The 16,009-nt window shown below is 37.7% G+C and overlaps 1 pseudogene; it reads right to left on the bottom strand.

Annotated features, from left to right (window-relative positions):
* Window positions 1-14,744: 14,744 nt before the first annotated feature.
* Window positions 14,745-15,762, bottom strand: LOC148298934 (uncharacterized; annotated as a pseudogene).
* Between the last annotated feature and the right edge of the window lie 247 nt (window positions 15,763-16,009).

The raw sequence follows: 16,009 nt of genomic DNA, 5'->3' as shown, positions 1-16,009 counted from the left end.
CACTAAGTCCAGAGAGTATGAGAGTTTGTTATCGGAAGTCGACCAGCTGCGAGGGCAGATCAATATCCTCAAACAGAAATAATTTAAGTATCGATAGATCGAAGTACAGTTCTATTTATATTCCATAGGAAAAATATAGGCTCTCCGAAACCAAAGTTAGTGAACTCTAAAGGCGAGTCTCTATCGAGCAAAGAAAATGCGAATAGCTTAATCAGACCTTGCAGAGATCCACAGAGTAAATAAACAAAATCAAACGGGAAGGAATGATGTCGCCACAGTTCAGGGAGGAGTTTATGCAGTTGAAGATTCAGAACGAGCAGAAATAACGGGAAATCAAGAGTTTAACTCTCAGGATTAATCAAATGGAAAACATTCTCAAGAGATTGAAGGAGGCTACGATGAGAAACGATCAGATCATAAGAAGGAACCACCAAAAATGGCAGAACATCAACCAGCAATTCGATATCACTTTGAAGGCATTGCAGAAAATGTTTGATATGCAAGGCGAAATTGCACGGCTCAATTAGGAAAATATGAAGCTTTAGGGGAAAGTCAATATTATGGGCGTTGAGATGGAGGCTGAAAACCTGAAGAAATCAGTATACAGTAACTCAAGGATTGGATCAGAAATGGACTTATTAAATACGACATCGATGAGAAAAGCTGACAGTTACGGTTTCGACAATCTGGTGATAAGCAGCAAGACTGTGACTCAGATGGGAAGGCCAGCTTTATCCCCGTTAGCATTTAAGCAAAACAGATAGTTCATTTGATAAGTATGATATATTCAAATAATTGCAATTAAATCGTTACGAATAGTAATAATCACATCATATAAGAATAATACAAGAATGCAATAAAATACAGCAAAATATCATATAGTATAGCATAAAAAAACAAAACATAAAATAACATGATGCAAAAAATAATAATCTTTTTCATTATTGAGTGACTTCTTCAATAATTCATCTAAAATCCAAATAAATCAGCTTCATTTTGATGATAAAATTTGCATTGGATTACATTTACTTTACCAGTCTAACCATAAATATTAACAGTTTTCGACAAGAACAACGGACCCATACACTTACAAATCTCCACATCGCACACAATGTTAAAGTCACGATACTCATTAGATATCCCCAAATTAAAGAGTCTTATTGAGGCAGGGAGCAGATGTATCCCTATCGATAAGCATCATGACGAGGCCGTTATCGTAATTGGGGATACTGGGGTCGGCAAAAGCACACTACTCTCCTATTTGAGTGGGCAGCTGCTGATCGTCAAATCAGATGGCATTCGATTGTATTTGGATGCAATGTAGAGTAGCCGTACCAAAATAGGACATACCAAAATCTCATAAACTTTCATGCCGGTTAAAATTACAATCCAAAACAAAGCGTTCTTTGACTGTCCAGGCTTCCATGACAACAAAGGCGAATAATTTTAATTGGCTAATTCCTATTACTTACAGAGGCTGTTCTCAGTGTATCGGAAGATTAAGATACTGCTGGTGATAGATGAGAGTCACATTAGTGAAGCTCGGGCTGATAAGTTCCCGAGATTGTTGAGAGGCTTGTTGAGAATGTTCGGGAGTAATACGATGAACAACAGAAAGATGGCGGAGGGAACGTATTTGGTGATCAATAGGACAGATAAAGATAACACTGTTGAGGACTATTGTTCAGAGATATTTGAAATAATGAATAAAAGTGGTGGGATTAATAGTGGAGACACGGTGTACGCTACAGGTAAGGCCATGGACACACATAATAAACTATTTGCAGAAGAGGAGTGTGAATTCCTAGAACAACTGATTGCTTGCAAGCATATTTACCTATTCCATCAGCCAACCAAATAGTAAATCGATCAACCATATCAATAAGCATCCTTCGGATCATAGCCTCGTGATGGAATTTCACCCTTAATACATTTAATCAGCACAAAACTCACATCAATAAAGTGTCTTCCTTCTTTAAGGTTACTCATTTCTGAGCCTACAAGACTTGCAATCCAGGAACTAATCGACAGTGTCTTCTTGCAATCATAAAACAAGGCAATCATGTTAGTGGCCGAAATTAAAAATTACTTCATGGCTCTCATCAATAAAAGAGAAGTGCAAATCCTTCATAATATCAAGTAAGTTTCTCAGCAGCTTATTAGCCTATTGGAATTCATGCAACAAACCAAGACCCGGTTAACGCAAATAAAAGGAAGCATTAGTCAGGAAATTGATGGGGTGAGTGGAAATTATGAGAGGAGGAGTCACTAATTAGGGAGACATATCTAATAGTGTGAAGGATTTAAACTGGCCAAATCTGTGGAAAGGCCAAGTTCCATTTTTGACTCACTACAGGAAATAACCACAGCTAATGCCAATGCTGCCAATTACTTACACGATCTTTAGCTCGACATTAATGCATTATAGTTCTTCACCCATTTATCAACAATATCCTCAGCATCTGCGGTCCCCACTTCTGCCACCACTTCGCCCAACAAAAATAAATTTCATAAGAACCTTTGCATAGACTATATGCAAGCCATTGCCAAGACAATGAACATCTAATTACAATAGCTAATGAACACAATATAAAAGAAGATGCTGAACACCCAATAAAAGCTGCATTGTTAGAAAAATAAGGAGAAAGCGAAGGTGATAAATGAAATTGAATCTCAGGAGAAAGTAAAGTAAAAGAATGCTGAGGAGAGGGAGTCATTTCGTAAAGAGGAAGATGCCAATATTCGGAAGATTAAATAGAAAGTTGAAATTGCCTACCAATCAAAGATACAGGCTGAAAATTAAGCCAAACAAGCAATCCTTGCTACCCAACAATTAGAGGCAGCAAACCTGCACGAGCAGAACCTCTAAAAATTAAAACAGAAATAAAAATAAATGCAAGAGATGAGACAATCGGCCAATAAGCTGCTCCAATCTAAGAAATAGGAACACCATCAAAGGATTGAGAGGTAGATTAACTACACTGAAGAAGATTAAAATATACGCAGCGAAAGTATAAGGAGGAGAAATATTGAAATTGCCAGCAGGATGAAAAAAAGGAATGAAGAAATTGGGAGGGATTTGAATGATGGGAATAAAGGGGATAAAAGGGATAAAAAGGATAAAGGGGATAAAGGGGATAAAAGGGATAAAAAGGATAAAGGGGATAAAAGGGAGAATGAGACAGCTTTCGAAAGGAGAGAGAAGGGAGATAGTGACAGAAAAGACAATGATCATGGTATACGGATATAGGGAGAAATAAATAATGCGAGTGCGAATAATGAGCCATATATTGATAGATCAGTCAGATAAAAGTCACCATAGAAGTCAATAGTGTTCACAACAATTCAAACGGCAAATTTCGACGCTAAAACTACGAACACGACAAACGCTAAAATGACAAAATTCGACACGAAAGCTGCAACAAACTTTGATACTAAAACTACAAAATTCGATACTAAAACTGTAACAGCTGTAAATTTGAATCCTATAGTCACTGCAGCAGCTATAACAACATCCGACAGTGACAGAACTGTTGAAATATTGCCATCGCACTCATCCGAATTAAAGCTCTTCTCACATTAGCTCCCAAATAACATGGTACCACCCATGGAGGACAAGATAGAATAAATAGAATAGAAAATGACAAGGGTCATCGAATAGATCAAGAAGCGTAGAGGGTATTAGGCTAATAAAAATCAGTAATAAATTCAGGGAGGGAGTACTATATCCATAAAGGCTGTTTATTTGGAGTTATCAAAGCATAACTCACACAATTCTCCTGTATCTCGTAACTATCATCTACCGTATGCTTTTCATGATTCCCCAAACTCCAAAGTATTATAACGACCAGAACAACCTAAATAGCTCTAAAGAGCAAGCCACACAAAATATTTAAATAGAATAGTAATGGATTAGCCATAAAAAGAGAAATAAATAAAAACGAGCACTAGTAAATACCCACAGCTTTCTCGACTTCATGACAAGGATCTAACATAAAAGAGGAAACGAGACATTAATACCACCTTGCAGTAGTCTCAATCAAACAGATAAAGTGACACTCACCTTTAGCACATCTTCAATCTCAAGATTTCTCCATCCTTTTCTCATCAAACCCAGGCGGCAACAAGCCGATAACACCTCGCCTACCAAAACAGGTATCACAACGACTCCAAAAACAGCACCGATCACAAACCTAATTCAGCATAGAAGAAACCAACAACAACAACAAACTCGACACAAAGCATACAGGATTCCATAAAATTGGTATTACTGAACTTGCAGTAGGTATCGAATGGTTTGCAGAAAGTGAAGAGCTAGGCTGCCGACTTATACTTCCGGAATAAAGCAATGTCAAGACCAAGAGTATGAATACACTGATGAGATGTGCCCTAAGATATATGACATAATTCCCTACATTAATAATTATATTGTTCTATTGTATATATATCAATTCGATCGCAACAACCCATAATAACAAATCACAAATAATAAACAACAACACCAAATAATTCCCTCCAAATTTATTTAATTTACATTAAATATATAATCGTGCTCATTATTATCGAAATAGTATACATGAGACATTGTGACAATATCGCAGACACTTCACATAAGAATAGAACATTTGAGGATAAATATGTAAAGGTATGTCATTAGAAGAGTAATATCGGTTAAAGTAGTGGTTTGGATGGTGATGATAGCTACATAAAAAACAACTCATAAGCCATTAACAATCGACTAATGTGCTCATTAGCAACAAAGATGCAATCCTACATCAAATCCAAATCATAGTTGAATTGCAATAACATCAGCAGCCAGTAAGCTGCAATTAATGGAACAACAACAATAAGCAATGTCGAGGATTATAAACTGTGTATGATTGACAGCTCAGATTAATAAGAACAATAATAACTGAAACAATCTCAACAGCCTAAAACAATAACAAGTATAAATGCAAATGGGGATAACAAGAATAACAAGAATAATGCGAGTAATCACAAGATCGAAGTATGTTAGATTTAGTCATCATCATCATCATCATCATAGCAATTAATTGATCTGTTCTGTGAATAGCCATAAGAGTAAGATGTCTACTAATGCAGATAGGCCAATGTTCAGGCGAATGTGCATACGTGTTAACATATGGGCAAGGAAATCGATATTTTATAGCAATACCACTAAAAATAGTTTAGGATTAGGATATCTCGGCCCATGCTGTTATATACATAAATCTAATAGGTCAATGTCATCCACAATAGCAACAACAACAACTACAAGTATGATAAAGTGCATAGAAACATAAATGAAATGATCAGCCTGAATGAGAAAGCCAACATCCACAGTCATAGTCATATTCACATTTAACAGAATGGATAGTAGAATAGCTAACGTAATAGCTAGCAGAATATCACATCCAAGCCTACACCAGACAATCGCAAATAAATGAACAAAGGCCTAAACTCATAAATGAATAATATCATTACAAACATAAACATAAACAGAACGGAAAGCCCAAATATTAACACTCCAACCACTACTAATAGCTCAGAGATTAATAAAGCCAGCAAAATAAATAGATGCACAAATAGATACAAAAGCAGCATCAATAAAATCAATAAAGCTGACTAAAGTAGGGTTGGCACAGAGTAATCGCATTAATCGCATGCTCCCCTGTCACACCCCCAACCCCATAAAAGTGATATGGGTGAATGGAATACGTAAGCTCATAGAGATTACATTCGTGAAATAGTCTAATAATGCGTATTTGATAGAATTGAAATAATTGCCAGAATTGTCGCATAGTCTATAGATATGCGCCCTGATCGCACGGATTAGAGTAATCGATACCTGAGAGTTCTGCCTTCTAAAATGCATCGTAATAGCCTCGGATGTATATAGGCTCGATAAAAGCAGACTCGAAAAATAGAGGGGCTGCAAATTAGTCCATCATAAGCGGATGAGCATATTCGATATAACTAATACTAATAATATAAGGGAAATATATAGTGTTTAAATGAAGCTATTTAATCGAAGAGGTTCTCAAAACGGAAAAAAGTGAATTATGTTTAAATTGAGCCATCTCGAAAGAACAGCAGTATTGCAAGCAGTGTAGGAAATAGTAATAGTAATAACGAGAGCAATAACAATAGTAATAGTAACCCCAACAACAACTACCCCCACAACCACTCCCACAACTACCCCCACAACCACTCCCACAAATATAACTATCACTATGATGATGAATAGAGGCAAAATTCAAACTATAAAGCACGTCTTAGTAGCAATCCTTCTCAAGTACAAAACCAATAACCCCCTCGAAGCATACAAATAAAACAAATTATGAAAAAAGGTTCTCTCCCTGACCATCACTCCAATTTTCCAGTCACACATAAAATGTCGATTCTGATCAAGAAAACTGTTTGCCCTCCAACTATTGAGAATATCGCAAATAATGTGCATACCGCCTCCGACTTTCCCACTACTGCATATGATTCCACACATCTTAACAATGCTGTTGATGAGAAAAGAGAAGCACCGGGATAACCTACCCCAGAATGCGGACAAATCCAACTACCCCGTCCTGCCATTGAACGAATCCTACAGTTAATAATGAATAAAATTTCAGCAATATAGTGTGAAGCCAACAAGCTCAACCTGCCTCAGAATTAAGTGCAGGAGAAGATGGTAATGGTAGCATTGGATTTATTGTCATCTTATCGTATGCCCGAAAACGATAAGTAGCGATTGATGGACCTAATGATGAGCATCAAGTAGAAAGACAACAACTCTAACTCAACCAAAAATAAACCAAATGTATACGCATAGAGTATCTATAATGGACAGCAAAGAAAGTGATAAGATAGGGAGATGATACAACACAGTGCATACATAGTGATACAACACAGTACATACACAGTGATATTTATGAATCGATGTATGTTTATGCAATCAGAATAATACTGTCAGCAAACATCATAGAATGCCGATAAATGGCCTGCAGAACTGTAGTATTAGATACAGGCATAAATGTATGAGCATTGTCATTGATTTGATGTGCTATTTTTATAACAGAAGGTGAAATTGCTATTTATATTGTTATTGCTATTCGTATTGCTGAGGCTCTTCTTGCTCTGGCTATTGTTGTTGTTGTTCATGTTGTGGCCACCCAGTATATTTGACAGTATGGCATTGTTATCTTCGATGAATCTAGCGCTGACTCTCTGGTTATCTTCGTTGTTTATTTAGAATATCTGTTGGTTATTGTTGTTGTTTGGTTGCTTGTAGCTAGTCACCATTTTTGGATTGCTTGTAGTCCGATTGCATTAGTTGCTTCTTTTTATTGGGGTTCGGCTATGTTTAGTTTGATTCTGTCTCTGTGGGCTGCGACTGCTTTGATACGGATTGAGTTAATGTTATGCACAATCAGCATGGCTATGATATTGGCTTCGATCATTCGCCGGCTGATTGCTATGTTTGCCTTTGTCTTGCCTGTTATTGGCATTATTGGCATTATTCATTTCCATTCTTTTATGACTCAGGCCCCCTGGATTCTTTTAGCCTATATATTCAGCCCTATAATGGGCACTGTCTGTTTTACACCGGCACGCGCTGCTCTCCTGAAGCCCCCTGATATCTTCCCTACAGCTGGGATTGAGACTGCCCAGCATGTTGTAAACTCTTTGTATGTTCTTTTAGTCAGCGCCCTTCATCCATCTCATCATGTCCAGTATTTACTTTTCATGCACCCGGATGTGCAGCTCGAGCCACTTGCGTATATCCATCATTTCCATTTCAAGTCCCTGGATCAACTGCTCCACACTGTTGGCGCCGGTCTTGACACTGATGCCATGGATGTGTTCATGTTTGCCGTATTCATGGATATTCCTGCGTATTTTGATTTCGAGGTTGCGCTTTTCTAGGAAGGAGGACTGTTCGAGCAGATCACTATATATTAGGTTGCGGACTTCATGCCAGTTTGTGCACCGCAGGAAACTGTTGCGGATGTATGACAGTTTCTGAATATGGAAAATTTAGGTGGAGAGTAGCTATTTATATTTGTGTAGCATGCATTGATGTGGGCTATGATGGTTGGTGTTGCATTTTTTGCTATGATGGTTGTTTATCTTCATCGGGCCGCCCTCAAGTGTCTGCCAGAGGATGACTTCGTTGGCATTCCGCAGTGCATCCCCCGCGTGTGGCAGAATAGTCTACAAGAACTGCTCCCACGTAATATCTGAGTCCTCCTTTATGTTGTATCTCCTCAAATAATTGCATATATCATTTTATAGTTCGTGGTTTATTCGTAGTGTTTTTATTCGTTTTCTGTGGTGTTTGCTTTAGGGGCGCGAGTGTTGTTGCGAGTGTTGTTGCGAGTGTTGTTGCGAGTGTTGTTGCGAGTGTTGTTGCGAGTGTTGTTGCGAGTGTTGTTGCGAGTGCTGCTGCGAGTGTTGATGCGGATATTAATGTTTATGGGTTGTAGACTTTTGGGGAAGACGCTGTGCATAGAGTGCACACTACTGTCGATTTTTTGTGGTTGTTAGCAATGACGATAAGTATTTGACAAAATCAGCGTAATGTATTTTAATTAATTGCCGATAGCTCTGGTTAAATAATGCGGTGTTTGTATTGCCCATTAGTTGATAATTGGTCGCAAGAACTTGGTTAGCCCTCGGGGATGATGATATGCGATATGCATTGGGAGTGAGATGGCTATAGTTGCTTTAATTTTTGCCATTCATCCTGCTCTTCCTCTGGGAACTTGCACCGTTATTGTAATATTAGTGGCTATTGCGGCTGTTGTGGCTGCTGCTCCTACTGCTCCTACTTCGGCTCTTGCTCCGACTACTCCTTCCATTCGAAAACATCCTATTTCTGTGATACAAATGGTACTTCATGAATAATGCATAGAAGTTAAAGCAAGGGTGCTGAAGCAGTTCTATTTGGAGCTGCTGGATCTCTTCCTGAGCCTAGCTCATTGCGAGAAAATAAGTTATGAGGGACTCGCGCAGCTATTTGATTGCGATGGGCTTTGGCTTATGAGGATAGGAGTTGGCTATATGGGGTATTGGTGGTCCTTTCATCTGTCTTCGACGTGGTGTGATTTGATTTATATTTGCTTTTCGATTTGCTTGAGCTATTATTATTAGACTATATTCGATGTGCTGCTTGTGATCAAAATAATGATATAATAGCATATATCTGATTAGTGATTATATAGAGCAATGCAAATCTCATGATAATTTGGGAATAGTAAATATATAACATTGTCATTATTGAACTCAGCATCTCATCACATCACTTTCAGCATATCGATATTAAATCCAACATGTAAAACCATATCATTAATCCGAATGTCGTGCCAGCGACTCTAAACTATCATCATCGCAGCTATCATCCGAGCATCTCTAATGGGAATAATGACAAAATTTATGAATATGCGAGGCGGAGGTATTCCAGGGCTTCGCCTGATTATAGAGTGTATGCAGAGTTGTGGCAGAGTCTCGATGCTAACACCAAAAATGACAACAACACCAAGATCGACAACAACACCAAGATCGACAACAACACCAAGAATGACAACAACATCAAAGAACAAGGAATGTCACAGTGCTTAAAGAACAGACCAAACCCGATAAATCAAAGCAAACCGAACAGCCCTAACAAACATACCTTTCAAAACAGCCTTAAAAGTAGTAACATTCATCTAAAAAGCAGCATATCAAGTATTTTGCAGCACAGCTGTCACCCCACAGTAAAATGCGTGAAATCGAATCACCACCCATCATTCAAGAAGAACTACTCAAATTTCATCAGGAATAATATTTACAACATGAAGCAGAGGCAGAAGAAAACACATATCTAAGAGATAAATCATCAGGGTACTATAGACACTATGAATAGCAGAGCTCATGGTGCCAATGCGAATGTGAAGGACTATGAGGGGGATCAATATGGCAGCAATAGTTATGTTGTTTATTGTGGGGTGCACAGCAAAAGTCTTAATAGTAGGAACAAAAGCATCAGTCATCATAGTATGCAAACCAGCATATCTATGAAGATGAATATGCAAACAAAAGTAAATAGCAATGACAACAATAAAAACAACAACAGCAATAAGTGCATGGATCACAATAAGAGTGATTCTACAAACAATCAGAACATAGATAAATAACATATCAGAACATCGATAATTGCTAAATTGCATAAGAAATCATTCATAATTAAACCAATCCCAAAAAGCCATCATAGCAAAGCCAGTTCTTTATTTATTACTGAATAATAGCTTATAAACGAATAACATAAGCTTTACTCTTAATTGCTGTCCCAATCATCGAGCATCTACCCAGATTGTATTTCGATTTCTCAATGTCACTAAAACTAAACGAACCAGCATATTCCCCACAAGTTCACATCCAAAACAAAATAAAAGCATAGGCCAAAATTGCAACTCAAACCCAAACAGCGCATGAAAAACCTCACAAATATAAATAACAACAATGACTAAACAACGTGCATGAACCTTCCTTGCAATTTATAAAACCCAGAATAATAATAGTAGTAGAGTATACAGTAGTATGTCGATCTATAATCGAAATCACGCAACCCCGTCTACTCTTCATTGGACAGCCACACACATATTCATGATGCACTCCCAATATAGCCATGGAACACAAGATCATCCAAATTTATATGAGGGGAATCGAATCATTGCTCAGCATGCATCCACAATGCTGAGTCTGAGACCATCAACGGGTTGATCATATTAATATATTATTTAACTGAAGTATAGCAATTAACTGCTGCTGCTGATTCCTATGAGCTATAATTCAGTATTAGCAAACAGACAATGGCCTCCGATCTCAATACATACGATAAATTTGGATATCCATCAATACAACAGTTCAGTCAATTTGCAAGTGATCCCGAATGCTGTTCCATTTCCGAAAATGCAATGCTCTACTGATCTGGTTGTTTGTTCACATAGTAGAAGTCAGTCATCATCATTATTACATAAACATATGCAAAAAAGAATCCTACAAACAAGGCGATGACCCCCAATAAAATCCAAAGAACCCCAATGCCGAATAGTTGCAGATATTAGCACTTCTTGCCTTTCATCATTTGGTTGCTTCTTCTCATTGCTTCAATGCAGCTTATTTGTGGGTTCTCCACGAAAATGAAAAAGGACTGGCTGAATTTCGAGAAGAATATCACCCCTGGGACGATGAGCAGCATGAATCCGATGATACTTCCAATAGTCAACAACAGATATAGCAGTACAGATTGAACTAATATCTTGGCTGATCTAAAACTAAACCATAGGTCATCAATTTATCCAAAACCGCCTTTCCGGATGTTTAAATAGAAAGCCGTAATTCCTGAGTTCATAAGTGCTGGCAGCATTAGGCTAGCGAGTACAAACTAGAAACCTATAAATGAACTAATGAATCTATCGAGCAATTTAGGAGCCAAGTTTATGAACAAGCTGATTAGGATACATAGACACCATTTGTTTCGTAGAAAAACCCTGGCACGCTTGCCGTAACCACAAACTCCGATTTAATGAGGCTCATTGTGTCCTTGCATTGTTTGAATGTATTTGTCTCTTTGATGATTATAATGATATATATTTCTTTGAGCATTTCAGAATATGAAATCGTGTCATCAAATCTCTTTCCTCTTCTATCTTAGAGATACAAAAACTGATCAATAATAAGATGTGGATATTCGTATTATATGTTTAGTCAGTTTTGAAACCACTTTATGCCCATATTTACAACACATTACACTCGTATTATCGCATTAATATCATATAATACAATATCGCCATTACCACCTCATAAAAGATGCTTTTATATAATAGTATAGTATTGATTGATTGTCCAATAACAATTGTGGAATAACAGTAATCATCTGTCCTCAGGATCGGACACATTGACCAGTTTCTCAAATGCATATAGCAATTTCTTACAGGATTTATAATAGCTTTCAGGCTCAAGGGTCAGTTCGGCAATTCTCTGGATCGTAAATGGTGGTCTATGGCATATATTGCAATATGTACCGATCGAAGTATATGATATACTGCAGTATGACTTATTTCTCTTCTTCAAACGACTTGCTATCATGGAACTTCTCATTGAATTTATCAAGCGCCTCCTTTATCACAATAGCAAGGAAATTACGAAATTATGGCCATACATCTTGGCTTAGTTCTGCACTTTTGGCCACGTGCACCAAACACTATACTTAGGGGAAGTTTACATTCATCAGCTATTTGCGCAGTTACTTTTAGCGGGGTTTGATTTATCGACGGATTGAGGTTAGTTTGGCGCCACTTTCTATGATTTGGATGTCATTCGCAATGAATTTGTTATGCTCCACCAATGCTGCTTTGTACTTTTAACTCATCGGTAATTCGACTCTCAATATTTTAAATATTATTACATTCATTCATATACTTGTAATTGGTGCTGATTGCAATAGTGGGCAATTATTTAGTTACCATAAAGCTTCCTTAGACTATTCTCGAATGCAGTGTAATTTAATCATTTACAATAGTAATCCCATGCCTTCCCGATGTCCATTTATGGTGATTGACAACGATTGTGCTATGATTAACTGCTCTGCTATGTCTGTATCGAATCCTGAGATATTCGGTATGGCAACGAATTAATAAAATTAATGTCAAGCAACGCCCAAGTATTACAACAACAAATATAATAACCTGAATACGAATAAGTTTCTGAAGCCTTTCAAAAACTTGCAGAAAGCACTCTCAATCTCGGCTTCACATCTACCTATCTGGAAAGTTTACACCGATCGCGTTAAAATTCATTTGCATATGGCAACAGAATATCAAATAGCAATGCAAGCCCTGATCTCAAAAGAAAAACGTTGCGGCCCTACCACGGGCAAAAGCTATCATATGATCAGTAGCATTACCAATAACTCGAAAACAAAACATCATATAGGCAATCATCATTTTAGAGGTCAAGTCCACAAGGATATCAGTCATACCACCCATAATACAATCCAAACAAAAGCCATGAGTAGTAACAAAGCAAGTAGATAACGGTACTATCCCGGAGCCAACCTAGGAATATCCTGAAGAATTGTGGCAAGGCCCAGAAGTATTATAAAAAGGACCAGAACAAGTACTTTGGTTTGAATCGACGACCACAAAGGTACCGAGCTGTAACAGAATAAAGATAGGCAGGGGATGCAATTTGCACATTATAAAACTTCTTTGTCAATATAATATCGCCAACTTCAATAAAGAATAGGAAGCCGGAGATTTCGGGCAAACACTCTGATTCTCACAATTTTAAAATAGGCCATGAGTTTCCCTTTAGGAAATCCCATAATCGTGATTAATCCTTCAGGAGCAAGCAGTCAGATAAATCTTCGAACCATAGCTTGCACTCCCAACTTAAGACCAAAAACAGCAAGAACAGCAAAAACAGCAACAACCCGCAATCCGAAAAGACGCCAAGAACACGAAACTTCTAATCAACAATAAAAATGCTCGAATTCAACATTCGAGATGCAGACATCACCCGGAGACTGGGCATGTTTGGAAATAGCCATGACAATGATATGCCTTTAATCGGAGGGGTCAACACCAAAATTCGAGTCTATAAGTAGTAGTACCATCGAATCTTCATGGACCGATACAATCGTGACCGCGTCACTAATTTCCTCGAATTGGAGTACATAGTCTAGTTCCTATAAATAAAGAAGATTATGCAATAGGCCCTGAAGTTCACTAAGGAGTAGATTCTAATGCTTGTGTTTCTGATCTTCGACCAGGACAAAGATGGGTTGATTTCAATGGAAGATCTCATTGCTATCACCAAGTCCTCCAGCCCCAAAGTGCGAACCAATTTATTAGTCGAAGCTGACATCTGTAGAATCATTTAGCATATCAAGAAAGTTAGATTGACTGGCTGTTCCTTGCAGGATTCTCTAACACATGGCGATTTCGTGCGAGAAGACAATTTGACGATCATGAAGTTCCGAATTTACAACTTTGAGCAAATGAAAAATGGAAAGGGCAACAAAGATAAAAACAATGCGATAATGAGCAACCGCATGCATGACCATCTCTTTACTCTAAGGGAGTACAATAGCGGGCAAGCGAAAGATTAAAAGAAAACTCATACGAACTTGCTCGATCTTAAAGGACTGATCAACTTCTCAATTCAGATGAAGAATCGACAGAATAACCATAAAGTCTACATAAACTTCGAAAGATTCTGCAGGATATTCGACAATGCTGTGCCAGAGACATTTTACGATTTGCTCTATGTTTTAGGGGGCTTATAAGTGCCAGGGTACCACTACATGAAAATAGATTGGTCGATCCTGAACTCTGAGAAGCAAGTGAAGAAGCCTATTCCAAAAAATTAGGATAGATTGCTGGAATGCTTTGATAAATTGGAAAAGCTGAAAATCTATAAAAGGTCAATGAAGATTGTCAAATGGTGATATCTGTTACTTTCATGCTAATTTACATATTTCTGATCTCCATTCTATTAAATAGTGTATGCAATGACGATGAGTGACGAGATGACGACGATGATGATGTGTAATAAATAGATAAATCGAATCAGCTGATTCAACGAAGAGAGAACTTAAAAGCGCAGTCAATAATAACAACAATATCATACTAAATGCAAGACATAAAATAAATAAACAATAGTTAACATATTTGGAATGAGCAATTAAACTAATAAGAGCGTTATCAATTGATTAGTTCGTATCCACTGGGTTTCATCAAAGTCAATAGGGTATTATTCATAAAACTGGCCAAAGCGTAAATGCCTCCGATAACCGCACACAAGTTCAGCAGGAACTAAAAAAATGCATTCTATTTCGAAATATATTCGACCTTTACCCCTCCGATGTGATAGTTGAAATAGACGGCAGGCATATGTCCCACTATGAAGCTGTTATGGTTCCAAGTGTATTGGTAAGTGTATTTCTAGTTGCCGAGTATTGCCTGGTAGCTCGTAGGCACGATGTCAATATGATAATGCGATGTATAGGAATGCTGGGTTTTTGACATGTCGTAGGTCCTCCTATGACCATTTAGACGCGTGAGTTCGGCTTATTTGTGTGCGCTCTACAATTTGTTGATGTCGGATAATTAGCCGAAATATAGGTGATGAATGGTGTGACTGACATCTAAGGTTTGTATTTTTCCACTCATCATGAATCTGATATAGTGGTTCTGATATGCATGGCTGCTGATGTGGAAATTGCCAGGCACTTATTTCACAGTAAATGAACCTTTCAGTCTGCATCCATACTCGTTTTCAAAGGCCTCCTCCACAGTCTTCATTTGTTTGTATTGGTCCTCTTCGTTCATGAGCTCAAATGCAGAGCGATCAATATAGTTTCCATTTCGATCAATTCGATACTTCGAGATCGACCCGATATTCGGGTGATGCGACATCATGACATCTTGCAAATCCAAGGACATTACCTCGCATGGGTATCTTGGGAATTATATGTCTAAGTTGATGCTATAGCCTTTATGTATACTTGTACGTTAGTTATTGGCGGGTGAATAGTTCATCTCTGTCCAGTTCAGTTACTGTAGAGGGAGACACAAATGCGGACAATTAGCAAATGCTAAAGAAGATGACAAGTGCTAATGACGCAAGGGAGAGGAAGCCTCCAATGTTGCTGCGATCCGCGATGTCCGTTGGAACCTTTTTGAAGATGTCGAGTTTACGAATCTTTTAGTTAAGGCTCATCTATCAATAGTTTTATGACACGTATTTATAATAAGTAAGTATTTTATTTATATTAGGACTTCCAGATAATACTCGGATACTGTTGATATTGTTTATATTGTTTGGATATTACTCCATATGCTTCATATGCGATTCAAATAATGTAATTGATTATTTTGTCTTGGCTTGTAGTGATAGTGTTCAAATTGCTTTTTTTTTATAACTCCAATCAGTGGAAAATCTTTTTGGTCTGACCAGCACTTTGCTG

This window comes from Brachycentrus maculatus, unplaced genomic scaffold (assembly GCF_059751285.1).
Source record: "Brachycentrus maculatus isolate JH-2025_06_01 unplaced genomic scaffold, ASM5975128v1 h1tg001487l, whole genome shotgun sequence".
Classification (NCBI taxonomy): Eukaryota; Metazoa; Arthropoda; class Insecta; order Trichoptera; family Brachycentridae; genus Brachycentrus; species Brachycentrus maculatus.
The sequence above is the reverse complement of the archived record's forward strand: the minus strand, read 5'-3'. Positions and strand labels throughout refer to the sequence as shown.